Below are 17125 nucleotides of genomic sequence, written 5' to 3'. Positions count from 1 at the left end.
GTGCAAGTGAGAATGACTGGTTTTATTTGGGTCAAACAGGCACTATTCCCATCCGCTTGTAGAGCACTAAGTGGGGCTAGAGTAGGGACAGCTAGGATATCCCTGAGGCAATCAATGAGACTGCTTTTGGGGAATTTACCTCAGCATAGGACCAGAGAATAGATAGTAGGGTGTGCCAATCCGTAATACTAACCAGGGCTTACAGACACCTATGATAGGGTGGGCATCCCAAGGGAGATGAGAGAGAGGGACAGCCCTAGTGCCACTTCCAAAATCCTTTCTCCAGCTAGTCCCTTGCAACTTCCCTGAAGTCTCTGTGAGTTCATAAGGCCATCAGTGACAAGTGGTGCTGAAAGTAGAATTCATCTACACCCAAATATAGAGCTTGCCCATAGCCCCAATGACATGGGAGCCTGAGAGCAGAAGACAATGGCAAAACTCGAGTTACAGAACAGGCCCTCCAGACTCTTACTGAGCAGGCATACATAACGTCCCTCTTGGGAGAATGCTTATGGGAAATGGAGCACACATACTTACTGGATCCCAGCAACCGAGAAAGTGTTGGTGGGGGGAGGTCTCTGATTGGACCTGCCCAGGGACTGCATTGGGTATTTCTTTCCTTAACACCAAACCCATGCAATCCCACTATACACATTGTTCACTGTGATCAGTCACACCCAGCACCTTAGCAATATCTGGGCCATCTTGGTCAATCAATCCTCCAAACCCATTTGTCTCCATAAATGAGAGGCGTTTAGCCAGTTCTTCTGGGATGCACTGTGGGACACCAAATCAGACCTAAAGAGAAGAGACTCATTTGCAATCCGATGGCCACCATGAGAGGAACCCAGTCCCAGGCATGAGGGTGTTATTGACAAAGAAGGCCAGATCCTGAATGTTTCCCCAAAGGACCCAATGCTGCAAATAACCTGGGAGGAGGGAGAAAGGGATACAGAGAACCCACCTGTTGTCTCAGCTGAGACCACAGGTGGGAGAGAGCAAGGAGCATGTAAAAACCAAGAGGAAGGGCCAGAAACCACACCTGTCCAAATCCAGGGACCAAGGGACAGGTGGAGGGGCAGAGACTTCAAAACCAGAGACCCCCCCACACAGAACACAGGCATTGTTCTCTGTTACAGGAGATTTTTTCAGTGATGGATGAAGGCCCCTCTCACATGGACATAGACTAACTGCACATTACAGCAATGGCAAGTAAATGAGGATCTAGAGAGGTGTGAGGAACAGACAGAGGAGATGAGGTATCTAACCTGAGAACGGTGGGAGCCGGTTGAAGAATTGCGTCACATTCTGAGACCACAGTACTTGGACCTCACTCTCCCCATCAACAGTTATCCATCGAGGGTGACCTCCTGGAAGAAACCTTCAGGGTTCAGGTGAGTGTCCACAGGAAGACAATCTGGGCCTGCTAGACTCTGGTTGTGCCTATATAAGTATCCATCTGGAATTTCTACCACCGCACAGCCAACAATACTGGAACCTTAGGGACACCATCCACAGGGACTGCGTTTCTTAGCTGCCAACTAGAGACTTCATTGAAGTTGGTGAAATGATCTCGAAAACCAAGGGTTTGATTAACACAAACCTACCGGAGGACTAGATACTGGGCCATACATTCCTATTAATTTAATGGTTGGGGGAAACCTTATGTCATCAGAGACCAGTTGTCAAACTACCAACTCCCCGAAAAAAAACGTGTGAATGTAGAAACTAAGTGCTATGCATGTAGGGCTCAGGGACATCTTTCCTAAAACTTTCAAACCAAAATATGCAGATCAGGTTTCACATCCCAATCAGGAACCAAGAAATCCAGGAGAAGGAAAGAGACCAAATCACTTACAGAGTCAGCTAGAAATCAGGGACACAGAAAAGAAGAGACGGACTTCGAGAAAATGATGGAGGTATGTGACAAGGCCAGTACTCTGGCTTTGTCAAGAGAGGGAGGGGAGGTCTGCCACAAGATAAACCAGAGCCAACCTCTGGCTCTGAGGCAGGGGGCAACTGTTGGGGACCCAATCATTATGCATTCCCCAGAGTAATGTGGTGCAGTAAATGTGTCTCATGCCATGCCTCAATTCCAAAGTCCTTGCCAGACTCTTTCCTTTTCTTGCAGAGCCAGTGAGAATAAATTACAAAGTCCACTAGCACCATCTTCATCAGTGAGTCTTGGTGTGACCCATACCCGCACAAGCTACAGCAGCCCTCTGAGCACTATGGCACTGGTGTCCTCAACCGGTAAAAGGAGACAGAGAAATAGAAACGTATGGTAGAACATTCATTGCTCGTCTGGCAGCCACCACTGTACAGAACATTGCTCCAATGGCATCCCTTTAGTCTTATTGGAGGTACAGCCCTTAGACCATCACGAACTAAACTGAAAGGGCACCAACACCAAAATCAAATGGACTTAACAAAGGGTTTTCTATTAAATCAAGGGAGAACCCCTGACATATGTAACAACCACTCACCTTGGACTCAAAAATCTATATGTTACAATAACGTCTGGTTTGCTTTAAAAATGTGCAGTCAATAAATGCAATGATAATATATAAGTAGAATAACTCATAGTTGTACAAAAGTAAACAACTCTTTTTTATTTATCTTCTTATGATTATACACTTTTCTCTAAATTACCAATTCTTGAAAAAACACCAATTAGTCTTAAACCATCCAGACACAATCTCAACATGCTCAATAATTCATGTTTAATATGACTTCCTTTATATTCTTAATACATTCAGCAATACATTATTTTTTGCCTTGTGATTATAACTTTGTTGGTGATGTTTGGTCCAGGGGAGGCAAAGTTATGGGGGGTCCCAAAATGTTTCCCATAGATTGAATGGAGAAAAAATGCCTGTCGCACCTACAGCCCAAACCGCGGGACACATTTTCACCCAATGTGTGGCAGGAGCAGCGGCTTGGTCCCGAAAGTGTGCTTTTGTAAATTTGGTGAAAATACATCCGGTAGTTTTTTTAAAATGACCAAAAAGTAGGTCTAAAGAAATTAGTGATATCTATGTCCGCTCTGCGGACACACTTCCCTGTTCGCTCCGCGGGCAGGACCCCGATTGGATAATCAGCTTCCTTAATGTCCGCGGACACGCAACGTGTTCTCTGATTGGCTGGGTTGAGGCATGAGGTGCGTGCATTGTTTTGATGTGTCTGCCATATTGGATCCACGGACGTCCGCGGACAGTGCAAATGAGCATAAATCCAATTTTGGAGAGTGTGTTGTGTGTATGAGTGCTTGGACAGGGTGCGGGAGTAAGAGATGGGTTAAATGCTGTATTAGTATATGGGTTGAAGGTTGTGATGTGTTTGCGGTGTCCGCGGACATAATAAACACTGGGCGCACTACTGGCTATTTTAGTTTTGTATGATGATTTTGATTTTGGGTCGTTAGAAGAGCATTGGGTGAAGAGGGTATGTATTGAAGAATTTCTACGTTGGTTGTAATTATCTTTTAGAATGTTAATTAAAGTGTGTAGGTTTTGATGTGGATGTATTATGTTTTTGGGTAGTGGTTACTTTGTTTGTTTCTATGGGTGTGTTATGCTGTGGTGGTTGTGGTCTAGACTCTAGGCCCTAGCTACAACCACCGCAGCATAACACACCCATGTTATCAAAGATTTTGACTGTGGTATGTGGGCTGCTTAGGGGATATATTTTTAATAATGTGTGCACTGATTGGTAGTTGTGTAATAGTCTTTATAGGACAGTGAGATGATGTGTCTTAGTTTGTTTGTTGGATTGTGTTCAGAATGTTGTTATTGAAGACTCTAGGCATTTTGAGTTGTATTTATTGCTGAGGTGTTCGCTTGCATGGCTGTGTTATGATGTGGTGGTTGTGAGTTTAATTATTATATACTTAGTGTTTCTTTTGGTGAGGCTGCATGAAGAGTTTTGGCTAGGCCATGCGGTCAATATTGTAGTGTTCGGTAACAAGCGCTGCAGCATAAGATACCCATGGAAACAAAACATTTTGGATTGTTGAGTATGGTCAGGTGTTTGCTTGAATGGGTGTGTTATGCTGTGGGGTTTGTGAGTCCAATCATTATGTATTTACTGTTTGACATTTTGTGGTTGTATGCAGTTTTTTCATGCAGATTACCAAGAGGGGTCCTGGGAGTCCCTCTGCTAGACATTAGTCCTGGTTATGAGAGACTTACCCAGAGTCTTCATCTCCCTCTCTTCCACAGTGAAGAAGTATCCCAAACATATCAGTCTTTATCCTTCCCTGGGGCAGTCCAGCAACAAAATGCTAGGCAATTCTCCTCTGAAGAAGAGTACCAATAGCAATCCCAGGACACCCCTTGTTTTTTGCATATTTAAGTAACTTTGAGTCTCACCTTAAGTTATTTGGGGAATCCAGACGTGGATCCCTTTCTCACTATTCTTAGAGAGGCACAGCTCCACCCTACTGATGAGGTCCAACCAGATCGAAACATGTGTCTGGGGTTGCTCTTGGTACTCTTGTTCAGAGTACAATTGCCTAGCTTTTCGGTGCTGGACTGCCCCTGGGCAGGACAAAGACTGATATGATTGGGATATTTCTCCTGTATGAAAGGTAGTGATCTAAAGAATCTGGGTAAGGCTGTTGCACCCAGGTCTAATATCTGGCAGAGAGACTCCCAGGAACCCCCTTGTTTTTTGCATATTTAAGTAACTTTGGGTCCTACCCTAAGTTACTAGGGGAATCCAGACATGGATCCCTTACTCACTATTCTTAGAGAGGCACAGGTCCACCCTACTGATGACGTCTAACCAAACCAAAACACGTGTCTGGGGTTGCTGTTGGTACTCTTGTTCAGAGGAAAATTGACTAACATTTTGGTGCTGGACTGCCCCAGGGCAGGACAAATACTGATATGATTGGGATATTTCTTCTCTGTGAAAGATAGTGAGCTAAAGATTCTGGATTAAGCTCTCACACACAGGACTAATATCTGACAGAGAGACTTACAGGACCCCCCCTTGTTTTTTGCATATTTAAGTAACTTTGGGTCTTACCCTAAATTACTAGGGGAATCCAGACGTGGACCCCTTGCTCACTATTCTTAGAAAGGCACAGCTCCACGCTACTAATGAGGTCCAACCAGACTGAAACACGTATCTGGGGTTGCTCATGGTACTCTTGTTTAGAGGAGAATTGCCTAGCATTTCGGTGCTGGACAGCCCCTGGGCAGGACAAAGACTGATATGATTGGGATATTTCTCCTCTGTAAAAGACAGTGAGCTAAAGAATCTGGGTAAGGCTCTCGTACCCAGGACTAATGTCTGGCAGAGAGACTCCCAGGACCCCCCTTGTTTTTTGCAGTTTTTTCATTACATGGGTAGTTGGAGCAGACATTTTTTTTTCAATCACTGTGATAAATGAAAAAAACACATGTTAGTGTATGTAGTTTATAATGAGTATTGCATTGCATAGTAGCCATTTCTGTATTTCGTAGCCCCTCATAGTTAGCACTTTAGAAGTACTATAGTTCAAACCAGTGTACTGTGCAATTTTCTCAGTTCCTGTGTTTGTTGATGAAATCTTTGGGTGTCTGGGAAGAAAATCCATGCTGGATTAAAAAAAAACTTTCTACGTTGTGGTACAATACATTTCTTTCATTGTGTTCAGTAGGAGGAATTGAATATGTGTATGTTTTTTTATTTGGAAATGGTGGTAGTATTGTTGCAATTAGATAGCAGTTGCTGTATTTTATTTGTTTATTTCTTTTCTCATTTTAGTGGTATTCATCTATCTGTTGGCTTGTTGCAGATTTTTGGGGCAGTTAGATACCTGTTGGCATATTGTAACTGTTTATTTCTTTTTTCATTTTAATGGTATTCATTTATTTGTTTGCATGTTGCAGAATCTTGGGGCATTTAGGTACCTGTTGGCGTTTTCTAACTGGTCATGGTTTTGAAGTTCAAGTTTTGTTTAAGTTCATACACAGATTAGTTATAAAATTTTGGTTTTAAGAATATTAAGTATGTGTTAACAAGATTTGCTGGTAATCTCTGTTTTACAGTAATGTTACTATCATTATATTTGACCCATCCACAATTCTATTTTATATATGCAGTGTTGTGACCTGCATTGGTTGTGGCTCCTGCGTGCTAGATTATACCCATTGTTGGGAAGATTTCCTTACCAAGTGATACTTTACCATGTGTGAATTCACTTAGCTTGCAGTTGTTTTGGTACCATCTGCATTGTAACGTAAAAGCATTACTATTACGTATTTACTATTTGTCTGTATTTGTAAGGTGGCACGTTCACCTCACTAGTGACCCAAAGTGGGATATTACAAACACACGTGTGCAAATTATAGGCCTCTAATATATAACTGTGATCATGGGGTCAGAGGACCACGGCCTGGCTGGAGGGGGTTGCAGCAGGGCTTGCTCTAACATTCTCGTACAAGCACATTTTGTCAGGGCTTGAGACTTGCTCCTTGCAGAAAATGTCTTTGTGATTTGCCATGTGAAGAGGAGATGGGCTGAGCTGACAGGTGGTGCGGCCTGGCTGTGGGAGTCGCTGGGAGGGAGCGAAGTTCTCCAGAGGAACAAAGTAAATCCATAGAAATGTCGCCCGCATTAGTGAATGGTAGCAAACAATTCATATCTTTTTAAGAACTATTTCCAATGGCACTGTGTTCTGAAGGGCTATTGGCTCCCATTGTGAGTGAAGGTCAGCGCCGTTGAATTTTTCTTCCGATCTAAGCAAACCCACACATCGTACAAAGTATAAGGTTCAATTGTTTTTCAGACTTGAAACAAAGGGAGGATTCCAAAAGGAATGCATGAAGGGAGGGATGTAACACTGTCAAATATGATAAGGTTCACCATTCCAAAACTGGACAAAGGAACATGTAATTTCATTTTATGAAAATTTGTTGACCTGAACGGAGTGTCTGCGTTACGCCGAGGGAATGGAAATGCTAACTATTATGTTTTTACTATTACTATTAATATTTCGACTATTTTATAGACCAACGAGCCAACTTATCAGTCGCCGACTGTTATTGCTATTGCTGGCTTACATTGTACTCTGTTGTTGTTTGTGTCATATTGCAACGACACGCAAATACAATCTGTGTGTGTACTTGCCTTTGTCCCGGGCACGTGGGCAGTTCAGCATCGAGATGCGTGTAGTCCACTAGTGGGTTCCCCCAGGGTCCACAAGCGCGTAATTCAACGCAAATATTTAATTAAAATTCTGTCTATGTGTTCTTCTTGCCCTTAGCTTGCTCCCTGATTGTAGCATCAGCGTCCGCATCCCATTTCGAGCTGAACATAGTGCATAGCACTAACCTTTGAAGTAAATTGAAGACTACTCTCCACTTTGTTTTCTCTGTGTTCCCATTGTTTCGTGTCCGTGTCCATCATTAGTTTTAACATGGGCGGAATTAATGGATAAAATGATAAACTATACTAAAGATCGGCTACTGAGACACATTTCTGTTATCGTTTTAAACATCGACATCCTGCCTTTCTGCAATTGTCATCGATTCCAGATACCAACTGACAGGTTTTTTAACCGGCAGCTGCAGATACTCGTGAATGGTTGGATAACAATGTCTCTTTTTTGGGACGATCCCCACGGGCCGATATGCCCTTACGTGGTACCAGTGATAAGGAGCAACCTGACATCGTTTACGGTGGCCGAGCGCCAAGCTGATGCCAAAGCCTTGCAATTCACAATGCATCCAATGCCTTTTTATACCCAAAAGGAACACCGCATGGATCGAGGATGAAGAAAAAAATTACCCATTTGCTTGAATATGGCAATCGCCGGATGTTCTCGAGTATTTATTCTGAAATAAAAGTACTTTAAAAATTGTACAGTTTTGCTATTTCCTTTAAAAGTATGGTTGTATATTCAAAATTGGGATGTGCTGTGTTGTGAGATGATGTGTGTTGATATTCCGGGTTATGCGTCAACTAAAGTTATCACATAGGTGATGACTGGGTGCGTTTGGCTATGCTGCCCAGTAATGTCCTGGAGATAGGCAGAGAATATCACTAGGTTTGGTGATGTCAGCCTCAGGGGAGCGGCATATGAATTAGTGCCTCCAGGGCAGTCCAACTTGGCCGATGCGGCAACAGATAAGATTATCACAAGATGGCAGCGCCCTGCTGCCTGATTTTGCATGTGTAAAAAAGAGGAAAACTAAGTTAAGGTGCATAGGAAATGTGTGTACGATCGATCAACGTATGCTTAGAAACACATGCCCGAACCCTCGGGACAATAATATTTCTGAGCGCACTATTCCTTTAATAGATACAATTTTTGCTCCATTCGCTGCAGATGATGTTCTAAGGTCTCTGTTTCTGTATTATTATTAATGTCTGTATGGTGTGTTTAAAAATAAAATTGGTAAGTACACATAAAGTAATGGGTAATAATTGGTTTATATAGAGCAGTGTAGTGTTTGCCATTAGAATCACTGTTTTCACACATTTCATCTTGAGGAACATTTTCATCTAGGCATTCCAAAGTACTAGACATTTATGTGTAAAAAGTGTACTCACTAGTTTCTTGCTAAGTTTTGCTGTTACTGCTGCGTAGGTGTGCTGCTGATTTTTGCAATGGAGTTTGCGTGAGGTAATTCTGTTGGAGGCATATTTATTTTGTTTTGGTATATTGCATTATGCTGCATATGTTATGTAACTGGAGGGTTGGTGTCTTACACATACAGTTTCCACTTCTTATTTACTATTGAATGTAATGTATTTATGTGCTGCTTTTTTGGCATGTTCAGTGTTTTTATTGCATGATACAACAATGTGAAATACACCCTGAGTTTTTGGACAGTGTTGATGTTGACCGAGTCCGTCTGCGAACATATGCATGGTCTGCAAAAATCAGACCCACTAGCGCTGGTAGGGGGTTCAGTATGTTCTATGTTATATGTATATAAACTAAGGGAATCCTAGGAAACATTTATCCAATTCATATTGTCTATATCTAAATTCAGTAAAAAAAAACTTGGTTAAAGGGACATTATGATTAAGTTGCGCTACTAAAAACCTATGAAATTCAGTGAAAAAAACTTTGTTAAAGGAATGTTATGGTTCCAAGTAAAACCGAAACCCCCCTGAAATTTGTCAGTTATGGTAAGCTAAGCAACCAAAACTTGTACCACCACTGTGCACTGCTAAGACTAACACCCAGGACATCAAAGTTGACATCACAAATGTCATTGATGACATCACTGATGACATCACATGTGCATTTACTTTTCATGAAAAGTCTGTACAAGGGATTATTATTGTAATGGTGATAAAAAAAGTGTCAAGGATCATTGGAATAAATATCATGAGGTACGTAGTGCATTAAGCAATGTATTAATACAAATAGCATTCTATTATGAAGTTCTTTCCAGTATACTAAGCTACTCATGTAGAAACATAGACATTGTGTGCAGCATACATGATGGAGGTGCAATATTAATAATCTTGCCATGTTGAATAGTACAATGATAAATGCTTTCTTATTACAGTTTTGCATATTGTGAAACATTTAATAAGTAGCTAATAAAACCCACTTACTACATAATTGCATTATTGTAAACAAAACACAAACAGACAATAACACATACAAATATGAGCATATACAGGGAAAATGAAATAAACAAAAAAACAGCAGTATTACCAGACAATCTTCATAATCTAACTGATTATCTTCATGCACAGAAATGATTGCTCTGCTTCAAAGCTACTACTTCCCTATGTATAACTATCACATTATGTGACTGGACCCTAAGGAAAGTAGTGTGAGTACAATGTATACAAATATGAGCATATCCAGGGAAAGTACAGTAATAAAAAAACAACAGATCTATAATAAAGTGTTGATAACCTTACTGATCATATTCATACATAGAAAGCATTGTTGTTTTCCAAGTCTGTGTTTTCCCCTCTGTATATGTTTCATGTGCTGTGCGTGAACCCGAAGTGAATTACTGTAAGAACATATTAAAGTATAAGTCTACAAATATACTACTGAATTTTTTGTTCCTGACTGTTACTGGCCTAGATATGTCAGTAATGGAAAAAAGAGGGAGCAAGACATGTGATGTCATCTTTGATGTCCTGGGTGTTAGTCTTAGCAGTGCACGGTGGTGGCGTGAGATTTGGTTGCTTAGCTTACCATAACTGGCAAATTTCAGGGGTTTTTTGCTTTTACTTGGAACCATAATGTCCCTTTAACAAAGTTTTTGTCACTGAATCTTATGTATACGTATATCATATTGTCAGTCAATTCACATGTTTATCATTGTTTTCCACTACATAATGTACAAAAATAAAGGTCAACATGTTTCCATTTGTCTTCTCTCATTGTAGAACTTAACTCAGGAGCATATTTTAATTGAGTTCTTATTTGTGAAGGTTTAATTTCTTATCTTTTATTTTAAAACTGTTATTTTCTTATCCCTCCATGCATGTTAATGTTGCCACCTGGATCTTCAATTAACAGGACAAGATCCATTATTCCTTTATTAGGTACTCACCCTCACTGATCAGTGGTGTATTTTCAATTATAAAATTATAAAGTGTGAGGATGTTGGCTTCTTGTTTACCTTTCATATAAGAGTATCTTTTCCATTACTTCAAATTATTTCTATTCCATTTGTAGGTTGAAATGTTGATGCTGTGAACAACGCATGTGATTTGTGTGAATCACAGTTAGGAGTATTTATAAAGTAAACAGAACTAGCTATATTTTGACTACTTTTATGTTGTAGAGTCTTTGTCTAGTGGTATGCAAAGGAGATTTATTGGGTTTACCTTTAATAATAAAGTTTTGGGTTTACCTGTAATACCTATAATACCTATAATCATGAAATCCAAAAGGAGACCCACATCTGATTCCAAATTCATGTAATTAGTGGAAGAACTGTATTATTACTGGCCCTTCACTCTGAAATGCCCTTTGTGTGGTTCTGGACATAATCATTTTAAAATACTCTCCATATTCTGAAAACATTTATTTATTCTATACTAATATAACATTCTCTAAACAACTCTGAACATTACTTTGGGTTCTTACATTTTTATTTGTTCTACTTCAAATCTTTTGCCATCATTCTATGGCATTTGTGGCATAGCGATCAGCGTAATTTTCATTTTGCTTTGTGGATCTATACTTCAGATCTTTATTATAGCTAGGTAATAGTAGAAATAATCAGTGACTACACTCCAAGATGGTGTAGACCAACACAACATGATCGCACTGTGATAAAGACATTGGTCAGGTGACTGCATCAAGCTCATCCGAGGCATATCATAAGCAAAATAAAAATTGCACCATACTGCTACACCACAAACACCATAGGATTAATACCTATTTGTAGTACTAAAAAGGGGTTGCCGACATTTGGGCTAGGGTGGGCATTCCAAGGTAGATGAGAGTGCAAAGGACGGCCGTAGTGCCACTTCTAAATCCCTTTCTCCAGCCAGTGCCTGAGATTGAACCAACTGCCTGTCCCTAATGGGAAGGACATTCATTGAGCAGTAATAGATCTTACAATGTACTTAAATAAAAAACCCTTTGAATTTCGCTGAAGTCTCTGTGAGTTCTCTGTGGAACTGTTTCTTTGTAGCTGTATGGCTAATTAGATAAAGGGTCATGTAAGACTGAATGATTTCCATACTTATTCATGCAGCCAATGGAGTTCAAAGTGGAAGCATTCCTTGTCTCTTTTCTTTTTTTTGTTTCTATGTAAAAGCAATATCCAGATCTGTGAATGATTTTCTCTGTTGTCCAATTTCTGTGTGACCACCATGTGATGAAGAAGTCTCTGTGTAAGTGCGAGTCTCCAGACCGGAGGGTGTGCAGATGGAAAGTGCTGTGGAAAGACAGGAGCTGGTTAGAATTGGTGTTGGGGTCAAGGCCCCAAAGATGCATAAGGGCCAAGGACACCGATTCAGCAACTGTGAGATTAGCAGAGGAGAGGAGAGAAGGAGGAGGAAAAGAGGAACATCTTAAGGAACTTCCAACATTTTTGAAGATCCAGCTCAAGATGCAGGGGAGGGGAAGGCTATTCCAAAGGAGGGAGCCCACAGAGTAAAGTAAGAGCGCCCTCCCCATTGTTTAGCAAACTGCTTTACACACACAAAGAGTTGGTGCCAGAGGAGCGAAGTGTTCTAGAGGGAGAGTATTTAGTGAGATAAAGTTGAATATATTGTGGTGCCTGGGCCCAGACAGCCTTGTGGATGATGCAGAGGGATTTGAATCTAATCCGTGCAGCAACCGGGAGCCAGTGAAGACATTTTAGTGCAGGAGAGATGCAGTCGCTGGGCTTAAGGCCAAGGATAAGCCCAGCTGCCCTATTCTGGATAAGCTTGAGGGGTCGCAGAGTGGAAGAAGGAAGATTCAGGAGAAAGTTGTTACAGTAGTCAAGCCCAGAGAGGACCAGGGCTTGAGTCATATTGAGCCTCTGAGGGAAAGTGAGAAAAGGTACAATTCCTTTTAGAAGGAAGAGCTGATAGTTGGACTTCTTGGCAATGTCCTGAGTGTGAGGGAGGAAGGAAAGAGAGAAGTCAAAGATGAGTTCAAGGTCTCTAGCTTCAGTTGAAGGCACAGGGGGAGAGCCCAAGGAGGAAGGCCAGAGAGAAGGAAGAAGGAGGGGTTAGGGGTCCCAATGGGAAGGATCTCCATTGTACAAGCATTGAGGCAGAGATCACCATCCCATTACAAATGACGCTGTCCCTCAGAAGCGATGAACAAAAGGACAAATGGAGGCAGCGCTCAGGTCAGAAAATACTTTCTATGCCTCAGGGAGGGGTGGGGTGGCAGAGGGCATTGCGGGCTGCCAATCCTGTCTGCCAGAAACCAAGAGAGAGAGAGTGAGAAAGTTCCATATTGTGTAACAAGTGGGGTAAACAGTATGTTACTTGCTGTATAAGTGCCTAACAAGCAAACAATGAATAAATAAATACATTCACAGATCGAGCAATACCCGCACCCCACATAACCCAGAATAAGGTCACCCAGCGCAAGACCATGGCGAGCACCATGCAATTTTCCAGCAATATCAATTCCATTACCCAGAAGGGCAATATTCTTGCTTGCGTGTGGCAGGGCCGCAGAGCAGTTTTGCTGTCAAACCAGGATCCCACATATTTGGAATGCATTCACATGAACTGGGATATTGAAACTGATCTTCACAGTATTGAGCGGTCATTGACTGCTGCTGGTGTGTCCGGTTAGAAGAAAGGTTTGGGGCATAAAACCCTTTTATGCTTTGGTGTCATGTAATACCTCCCTTGGGGAAAGAAGACAGAGCGGTTGGCCTGATGCACCAGGTGAGGGAGAGGGTCAATGAAAGGGGAAGGCAGAGGATAAAATGGGGGACAGGAATCAGGTGTGGGTTATTTGGGTGAGGTCAATGGAGGAGAATGAGGACCAACAGATCAAGCAGAAGAAGATCAGGAAATATGGATGTTGAGGAGGACTGCTGAAGTAGTGTGCAAGGTGAGGATTTGGTTGGTGGGAGGAAGTGGTTTGAGTATGCATGCAAGTTGTGTGAGTGGAACTAATAGTGGGGAGAGTAGTGGAGAGCAGAGTAGTAGTAGCAGTAGTGTGATGAGGGGAGAGTAGTGGAGGGGAGAGTAGTAGTAGTGTAGAGAGGGGAAAGTAGTATTGGAGTGGAAGAGGGAGGACACATAGAACAGAATAAGAACAGAAGGTGTACGGTAGGTAGTAGAGAGAGGAACACTGGAGAAATAGTAGAGGGAGGAGAGAGATGGGTGGAATAGTGTATGGAGAGTAGAATAAAAAAGGGGGAGTGACAGTGAGACACAGGCAGAATAATAAAAGGGTGTGGATGTCAAAGATCAAGTGATGGCCCTAGTGTCTGAAGTCACCAATACTTACATTATACAGCATTGTGGAACTTAGCTCAGAGGGACCACCTAGATTATTTTCAGAAAGATTTTTAGAGAGAAGTTGTATGTCTTAAGGTCATCACAACTAGATAGAAAGCGTCTTAGATATTAGGGGCTACCGATCTCTAGTGGCAATTCCTTGGTTGAGAGACACCCAGTTATGGGAGGGAATACCTGCACAAGACAAGAGAGGGATGATCCTTAGTGAGCCCTTTGACCATTTTCAAAATAAATACCCTTCAACTATCTTTGAGAGTTGGTGTGTTCTCGAGGCTGAGCCACTTAAAAAAAACATGATACAAAGTAATACTTCAAACATCACACTGCGGTTCATTGTTTGATAAGGAACCTAGGACATCCCACATGTCTGTTTGCCCTCAGTTGTGCAGAATACATAACTAATCATTTAAATGACATCATTCACATTGCAAATGAAAATATAAAATGGATAGATTTAGAAAGCACAGAAGAACGTGTTTCACTAGATCGAGCAAACTTTTCAAGCTGCTTTCAAAACCTTTTCATTGCCATGTTACATTTCGTCTGCAACGAAGACTACCCTCCACTGTTACAGGCAGTGCTCCAGATAAGTGGGAGTATTATACTCTGAATTTTTTAAGGTTGGGAGTAAAAGGACTTTTAGGGAGTAAAAATGTAAGTCCAATTCCCAATGGGAATATTTTATAAGTGAGAAAAAATGTTTTAACTGGAAAATGGAAGTGCTTTTTAATAATGATTCCCTTGAACCTAGTTATTCATATACATTAATAAAGATGCATGTTTACTTCTTCTAATCAGACAGTAATAATAGTAGTTTCTTTCTGTGGTACTATGTGCGCTACTGGTCCAAACATATCCTTGGAGCTGGGTGGGTGAAAGTAGGAGCACAAGGTCCTACGTGTCTGTTCCCTATTTTTACTTGGGATTATTTTTACTCCTTATATTTATTTTTGGAGAGTATTTGCCTATTTTTAGGGAGTGAAAGTGGCCAATACACCCCTTATCTTTAAGGCTGGTTACATGTATTTTTTGGGCAAAAAGAATGCCAGTCAAGAGGACCACCACATATTAAAATGCTTTAGTGTAAAAAAACAGTGGTCAGACTTACTTACAGTTTATTGAAAAATACATTGCGTATGTAATCCAATGGAGGACATAAATAAAGACCTACAAACCTGCATTTCCAAATAGATTAGTGTGGAAAACACTGAAGACACTGATATAAACACAAAAGCAAACACTTCACCACACGTTGCTTTTTATTCCCAATGGTCAGGAAAATAGTTTCATGTCTCCTCTTAGACACAGTGTCAAAGGACAGTCTCCCAAAATTGCAAATCGTATCAAAAGAGATGAAGCCTTCAAGTACATTAAGGATTACAGCCCCATCACTTCATCCATGTTTAATGCTGGTGTATAAGTTCAATTCAGAGCAGACAATTCAACTGCGGTCACAAGATATGTCGCACCAAAGCTCAGAAGACCAAGTGAAAAGATCACTTTGATGCCATTCCATCCCAAAAATACACTTTCTCAAACAATAGTGGGATTCTGCATAAAATCTCTCTCCCAAAGATTATGCAGTTTATATAAAACAGACCACTTAACAAGCACGTCTTTTTATGGAAAACCTGAAAACATACTCTGGTTTAACCATGGTCCAGCTGGTTCCATGTAATAATGTCACCACAAAAATCTCGCCATGCAAAAATATCGCCGAAAAATGGCCGTTTTTTGTGGCGACATTATTGCATGGACACCCCCGCAACCCCCAAACTTTTTTTTTTCTTATTTTTTTTTTGTTTAATTTTTTTATTTTTTTTGCCCCTGTCCCCATGGTCATCCAAATAATATCGCCACAACCTTTTCCCGGTGATATTATTTACGGCAACCATATATATGGGGATAATATTACCTGATACCGTCCAGCTTCATATTGAAAAAGAGTTCTAAAATCCTTCCAGAAATTGGAAGTTCATTTGAAAAAGATCTCAACAGACAAGACATTATAAACAATATTCTCATACACATATACTGTCCAAGGAGAAGTATGGAAGCATCTGTTTGTATGAAATAGCACAGCATTATACAGACAGAAATGCCTCTCCAATTGAAACAGATGGCAGACATAGAGTTTTACATTGAGAAAGTACATTGAATATTGTATAGCAATCTATCTGATTTGAGACTGGAAACTATTCTAATACATTGCCATGCTATAGCTATTCAAGCATCAGCAAAGAAACAAGAATTAATAGGACAGAATGATACATTTCAAGATGATTTTGAGGCAACCTAAAGCAGCCTCCACCCGTTCAGGGAGGTGGGGGGATTTCTCCACCAACCCCGGAAGAAGGGAGAAGTTAGATGAGTACTCCCCTGTGCGAAAGAGTGAGTCCAAGGAAGGTGACCCAGAGAGCCCACAATATAACAGGGGAGAAGAGACTATGCCCTGTCATTCTGGGAGAGTCTCCCAGTCTCAAAGAATCAGGGAGTGCCTAGACGATAGAAACGGGACCACCAATTGTCGCAGCTCTGAGTCTGAGGGCTAATGGACTCGAGTGCAACGGAAAAAGAAGGCTGCCAAACAAAAGAGAACTCTGGTAAAAGACCGCATTCAACAAATAAAAGCCATTAGAAACTTCATGACCCTTTACCACAAAAATGCCAAGTACTCAGTCGGGAAGCATCTGGAGCTGTATGACCAGATGATGACAGATGATGACATAATTTGGCATCAAAAATGACCATAATTCTATGGAGTTTGCCAAGTTGACATTGTCCCCAGAATACTCCAGTTTCTTTGCTGGGTTGGAGGATCATTCAAGGTGGTCTACCATCTTGAAGCACTATTCCATGCACCGGAACCCCCAGGAGGCTCGCAAGGTGGCCTAAAACCGGTAGTGCGCAGAGGATCAGGCACAGAGGGAATTTGTACAAGAATTGAAGCGGGCATTTGCCCAAACTGCTAGATGAGTGAGCACAAACAGTAGGGAGTTCATTAATACCTATTTTCATGCCCTCACTAAGTACATAATGCCACAACTGTTTAGGGACCTCCACAAAGAAAGGACCCTGGACTGGATATCTATGAACTCCAAAAGCCTGTGGAAAATAAGAATGACCCCAAAAATCTCAAACCAACCAGCAACCCTGCTGCTGCCAAGATGGCGGAGGTGAAGAATACCCGCATTTTGGACCTAGAAATGGAGGGCCCTAA

Source organism: Ambystoma mexicanum, chromosome 4p (assembly GCF_040938575.1).
Source record: "Ambystoma mexicanum isolate Mex_15411 chromosome 4p, UKY_AmexF1_1, whole genome shotgun sequence".
NCBI lineage: Eukaryota > Metazoa > Chordata > Amphibia > Caudata > Ambystomatidae > Ambystoma > Ambystoma mexicanum.
The sequence above is the reverse complement of the archived record's forward strand: the minus strand, read 5'-3'. Positions refer to the sequence as shown.